The 6,854-nt window shown below is 40.8% G+C and overlaps 1 pseudogene; it reads left to right on the forward strand.

Moving 5' to 3' along the window:
* Positions 1-4,492, forward strand: part of LOC122546671 — a 7,280-nt pseudogene extending 2,788 nt beyond the window's left edge.
* The last annotated feature ends 2,362 nt before the right edge of the window (positions 4,493-6,854 follow it).

Raw genomic sequence — 6,854 nt, forward strand, 5'->3', positions numbered from 1 at the left:
ATGTTGACTGCTATTATTTTCTCCTGGGCCCTTTTGCTCTTCTAACTCCTTTGTCTTTCGAACTCCCCCTTGCACGTTCTGTACTCCATATTGTTTTGAGATTTCAGTACAGACCAGAAGCCTCCCTTGTTTCTCTTTATCTCCCCCTCCATGCCCTTTGGTGTCCAGAGCCCGCTGCATTCTTGGTACCACGCAGTGGCTTCCTGGGAAATGTCCTCCCTGTGATTTTCCTATCTCTTTCTTAAATGTGTCACACTGCTCTGACTCAGATTTACCAATAAGTGTCAGCTTCCAGTACACTCTGGTCGAGTCATTACCTGATCTTACTAAAACTGTCTTTCCCCTTTTCAGAACGTTGGGCCAATTTCTATTCCTTTGCAGTACAATGTGAAATCTAACTGATTTACGATCACTGTCTGCAAAGTGCTCCACAATTGATATTTTACCCACTGGGTCGACTTCATTCCCTAAAGTTAAGTTCAGGTTCACCCCTCACTTGCAAGGTCTGGATTAAAATTCTCTGTATTAAACACATACTTTGTGCAAATATTCTTCTGGGGGCATTTTCAGAATTGTGCTCCCTCTACATTTTTGACAAAATGAATATCCAAGCCTATGCTGAGGAAGTTAAAAACCTCTTTTCTCATTCCCCTATTTAATTTACACGTCTCTAAAATTTGCCCATGTATTTGCACTTGGTCTTTTGGACCTATAGTAAGGTCTGTCGTGCTCTCCCAGTATTATGTTTGCTGTATTTTGGTTTTGAAGTACTGTCCATTTGCCTTTGTTTGAGGAGGTATCCATGATTTCATTTCTCTTTACAGCCTAAAATACTCTTGTCAGAATTGCGACAGAAGCAACAATCTGTACCGCACATCCCCGTCCCCATCCTTTTCCATCTTTCCCTGTCTCGCCTGAAGGCACTAAATCCTGGAATGTTGAATAGCCACTCTTGCCAGGTTCTTAATATGTCTCCGTGATAGCAACCGCATCATTTCCTCATTTATGCCGGTAATTCGTCTGCCTTATAATCAGACTCTGTCATGAAAACGAATACCATCCAACGTTGCTATCTCCCTTCTGATGTTACCGGCCTATAGTTTCCATGCGTCCTTGACTCCCTTGCTGTGTCCTCTAAGTTTAGCCTTTCACATTGTCCTGCTGATCTTTCTGTGTGGATCCCAGCTTCTCCAGCACTCTGCACAATTATGATTCTTGTATCCATTAACCACAAGAAACCTTGATATATGAGAACTGATTGTATTTGTTATGAAATTCGTCGCATAATATATGCGATGTGTTTCCTAACGGTCCAGACATTCTCCCACCAACTCTTCTCCTAACTGTGAGCTCCAGTGACGAAATCGCAAGCAGCAAGTTTGCAACCGTCGTCTGTTCAATCATCGAGTTCCATCCGAAGTCAATTTCCGTGAGTTTGTTGAAAAATGGCCTACCCTTGGATTCTGGCTTCTTCACGTCTCCCGTGTGTGAGGCAAACGGGAACTTCTCGGTGACGAGTCGGCTGATGGTCCCTTATGGTGAATGGTTCAACAGTGCGGTCTACACCTGCCAGGTCACCCTTGGAGAGAACATTCAAAGTAAAAACATCACCGCACTCCAGGGTAAGAGACACAGACTGAGAGAGCTACAAATCACTCTGAACTGTGATGTGAATCAAACACACTAATTCATCAGGCGTAGTAAACAGCACGGTACAGTTTCTCGTTTCTCAACGTGCCGCGTATCTCATTTCATTTTGAGTGTTCCATTAGCATTGCTCATAATTCAACATTTTGGCAAGTCAGAAAAACATGTTTCCTCTCTGTTGAAGATGGATATATAGACAGTGAGCTTTGTTAAATAGTTTGTTGCCTCACCATGCTGGGAGCGGCATTCACAGTGCTGAATCCTTGCCTGGTAGCCGCTTCAAGGATAAGTGTGGGGGTGGAGGGGGGCTTTGGGAGAGATAACTGATTGAAACATAGAAAACACTGAGAGACTGAGGTCGAGTGAACGTGCAATAGGTGTTTTGACTGGTAGGTAAGACTAGAACCTAAGCGCACAGTCTCAGGGTCAAAAGGGCACCGTTTAGAACTGAGATGGGGAGGGATTTCTTCAGCCAGAGGGTGATGAGTCTGTGAAACATGTTGCTGCAGAGGGCTGTGGAGGCAAGGCCATTGTGTGTATTCAAGCCAGAGATAGACCTGCTCTTGTTTAGTACGGGAAGAAGACAGTAGAATGGCTTTAGCCCGACAGGTCGATTTTCCGGCTCGTCGGATGCTGCCTGACCTGCTGTGCTTTTCCAGCATCATTCTGATCTAAACTCTGGATTGGCCGAACAGCCTTATTCTGATCCTCTATCTTATGATGTTGTGGTCTCAAAATGACGTGGTTAAAATATGCAGGGACCCTTACTTGAAAATAAATCAAAATGCGTTCAATGCTTCATTCCCTGCTCAGGAATGACCTGTTGGCCTTGGACACTGTACGACATCGATTTCTATCTGGTACTGAGCTCTTTAACTTCATTTATGGGATCAAACCACAGATCAAGTGGGTATCACATTTGATGAACTGGGGTAATCGTGATCTCACTGAGCTTCTTTAAGATGCTCTCTGTAATTAGTGGATGTGGCAGGAGAATAAAGTCTGGTAAGAATGCTACAATAGGAATGAATGAACTAGGAACTCGAGACAGGCTGATTTAGCCTGGTTTGGGGTGGTGATGTTTACACATTGAGTAGTGGATATCTATAAAATTAGTGCACATTTCAATCGCATTTGTAGATTAATTTAAGACGCTTTTGTTTGTTTTTACCGCTCCTGTAACACTTTAGAACTCTGTAAAGAGAATAATTATTATTTATTATAATCTGTCCAAAATTTGGGATGTGATTTGGCAGTCAGTGTGACCAGCAGCACTTGCACCTAAAGGTTATGAACATGGAAATGAACTCATTATATTCAGATTACTCTTGTCACAAGTATCAATAGATGGTCTTAAGTGAGAGTCAAACTTCGAAAGAAAGATAATTCCATGGGTTACATGATGGTATCTTCGATGATTTTACTTTTTTCACAGGTTTTGCTTGTTACAAAGCCAGTGTTCTTTCGGAATAATTACACAGGGGATGTCATAGGTAATCACAAATGCTTTCACAGATCAAAATACATCAACAATGGTAAGCATCGTTTCAGCAATAGTTGGAATTGCCATTTTGAAGGTGGTGTCTTCACACTGTGTCGAAGTAATCTGAAGATTGGCTGTTTGTATCAGAAAGGGGCATTTTTCATTGACTTTGAATTTTGTTTCATAGAAGATACCGAGTGCCACGCCAACACCGTTAATATCCTCCCACCGCCAGTAGAACAAGTCTTACTGGAGGCGACGGTGACGTTAACCTGCGTTGTGCCCAATCTTCCTTCTGGAGTCAGCGTGACCTGGACACAAGAAAAGAAACCTGTGAAATCAGAGATTGCTGAGCAGCCTGGACAGAATTCCGAAAGCGTGATCAGCAAATTAGACATTTCGACAGAAGCCTGGCTGAGTGGCGTTACTTTTGAATGTTTGGTGAACCATCAGAATCTATCGACTCCGCTGAGAGACTCCATCCACAAGGAGAAAGGTGAGCGGTGATATTAAAACACAAAGCATTCCATGTGTAATCCAGATCCAGTTACATCAATGACAGGCTTTGAATGGTAATGAACAAATACCGTTAGGAGCATTAATGATGCATCTGAAGGCAGGATAGCTAGGTAGCTGCTTAAGAAAAAGATGGACCAAAGGATATTGTATTCTGATTAAGTCAGATAAGGTGGGAAGAAGCCTGGGTTGTGACGTCACCATCAGCAATGACAGTTGGACAGAATGCTGTTGTTGTGGGCTGGAAACATGGAGGCGACTTTCACATTAAACTTTTTTTTTACTGAACAGAATGTGTACCATACTGCTCCTTTAGAAAACGAAAGTGAATAAATCCCAAATTAAACATGACGTATTTTAATATTTAGTGAAATTGTGATATTGGTTCAGGATTTTTTGGTTGATTTATATTTGTCTCAAATATTCTGCAGTGATTAATCCGCTGGAGCCATCAGAGTCGGTCCTCCTGCCCCCAACAGAAGAAATCTTCGCTCAGAGGTTTCTCTCACTCACCTGTTTAGTGAGAGGTATCTCCCCCCGAGAGATCTTCGTCAAGTGGACAAACAATGACAAGCCAGTGAATCCCAGTATCTACAAGAGCACCGAGGTGATGGCGGAGAGTGACAACACCTCCTTCTTCATGTAGCCTGTTATCCATTACAGCGGAAGAGTGGGCCAGCGCTGCTTCTTACTCCTGTGTGGTGGGACATGAAGCGATTCCATTGAAGATCATCAACAGAACAGTCGACAAATCCAGCGGTAAACCAATTTTCATAAAATTTCACTTGCACTGATGGACACTGTTAATTCATGTCAATAAAAATCTCAAAGTTGCATTTAATAATTCAACAAAAGTAAGAAAGTTTTTTTTCCTCCAGTTGTGAGTGAAATACTGAATTAGTTGTTTCTCACTCTGACTTACATTGCATCTGTATAGTTAAAGTGGATTCTTCACAGTTCTAGGACGAGTGTCTTGTGCAGTTAATGTTCTCTGCTCAGATACACCCTGGGTCAGAGACAGAGTAAAGCTCACTCATTGCAGGATTCCGCCAAGTACCTTATCCATCCTAAATGCCTCTGTGACAAAATCGGACAATGTCCTTTTTATGTCAAGGGTCGAGCACAAGTTTTGAACTTGGTGTTCTTGATTCCCCCGATTGGACATTCTTACAAAATTCATGTCAGTTTTAAACTGCCACATTGCACCAATTGGAAATGTAAATTTAAGACACTTTAAAATTAAATTTGATTGGAACATACCAATCGTAAAGAGTGCAGAACAGTTTGAATGTAACGTTTATTTCTGGGGAAATTCCAGGGATCTTGCACCAGCGCATGAGTTGACAGAATGTATCTTCACTTGTACACCAAAGAGAATTGACAGATAAGTTGTCGTGGAGCAGAGGGGAGGGGAATAATGAATGGTCTGTCCTCTTGCTCCCTGCGCAGAGTTTTCATGGCAGATGTCCTCTGTAATGTAACCCAGTTACTAACAGGAACAGTCAGCTTCTTGCTTACTGTCCAAAGATTAAACACTTCCATGCAAAATAATACGTTTGAAACATGTTGGACACGCTTGGCTCTGTAAACAAATGATTAACATTGATTCCCATAATCCAAAACTGGTGTTTGCATCGTCTCGGTTTGAATTCCATAGTTTTGTCTCAGTTTTCTGGAGCACATGGGATCAATTCTGCTATTCGAATACCTGATATCATTTTGTTTCACATACAGAACACAAGTAGACATTTTCTAATAAACATATTCAGAAATGTTATCTCTGGGGCAGTGGGGATTTGAACGCACGCCTTTTCTCTCAGAGACAGAAATTCTATCACTGCAAAAGAAGAGTTACTCATAAAATGCTTATCTCTCCACGACGATGGGAAATGTTTCCTACAACACCAATGTCAAATCTAAGTATGGGCAATCCAGTAAAATTAGAACAATAAATCAGAATAATAAAAATTGCAGTCTGGTATAAGAACAGATACAGAGAGATGATCGCAAATACACACGCAATGACACATATACGGGCTCTCACCTAAAGACACATATTTATGTGCACACTCAAATGTGCAAATAGATAAGATGTCACACATGCATGCTCGCACAGAGCCACACATACAAGTGGTACTTGAACACTCACCTATGCTCATACAAAAACTCACATACACCGAATGAAAATCATTTGCACAAATGAACAGGGGTACTCACACATAACTATGAGAAACATAGACACACGGTAAGACACAAATGGGCATGAATACATATACATTCATACAGCACAATGCATACAGACATACATGCATGAACACAGAGATACAAATTTTGAAAAATGTCCTCCCACATTTCAACTCACGCAGGCATGTAAGTGCACGGAGATAAATATTAATATCATTATTTTCCCATTTTCAGAATCACAAACATACGATGACAAGAGGCAGCTTAATTAGTTATTTTTAAAACACATTGATCAGCATGTATACCATATCACACGCACACACAAATTCAGAGTCTCACATGCAGACACACAAGTGCATAGATGAACAAATAGAGGGGCGTTTATTAAATAAAGATAATGGGCACAAGCGTCAGCAAGCATCCATAAACAATAACACAAACAAGCTTATCAGGAGATGGTTTGAGAAAGATTGCCACACAAGCATAAAACATCATATAAATATAAACATCCATCAAAACATAACATTGCATGCTAACATTTATTAAGCATAAACATGAAAATATTCTAGTTTAGGTAGGACCTGAAACAGACACATAAGCACACATTTTAGATAGCACTAATGAAAATAACATTGCATGCTAACATTTATTAAGCATAAACATGAAAATAACCTAGTTTAGGTAGGACCTGAAACAGACACATAAGCACACATTTTAGATAGCACTAATGAAAAGTGAACACTCACAAAGACTTTACAAGATAAGCATAGGCAGCAACGAAGTGGCATATTAGCATGATGATGCTTACACACTGGGAAAAGACCAAAATTAAGGGGCACAAACAAATGAGCACACCAGCAGTAAAGGAACAGGAATATGTTTATTCAGGCACAGACTCCAACATGGGCAATAGTGAAGTAAGAGACTCTCATAACCACATACACAAACATTAAAGGAAAACCAAACACACCAAGCAGTAAATCAAATAAAATAAGGGACACGTGTACAAAAACTCATTCCTAAA

The sequence above is a fragment of the Chiloscyllium plagiosum genome, unplaced genomic scaffold, assembly GCF_004010195.1.
Source record: "Chiloscyllium plagiosum isolate BGI_BamShark_2017 unplaced genomic scaffold, ASM401019v2 scaf_35248, whole genome shotgun sequence".
NCBI lineage: Eukaryota > Metazoa > Chordata > Chondrichthyes > Orectolobiformes > Hemiscylliidae > Chiloscyllium > Chiloscyllium plagiosum.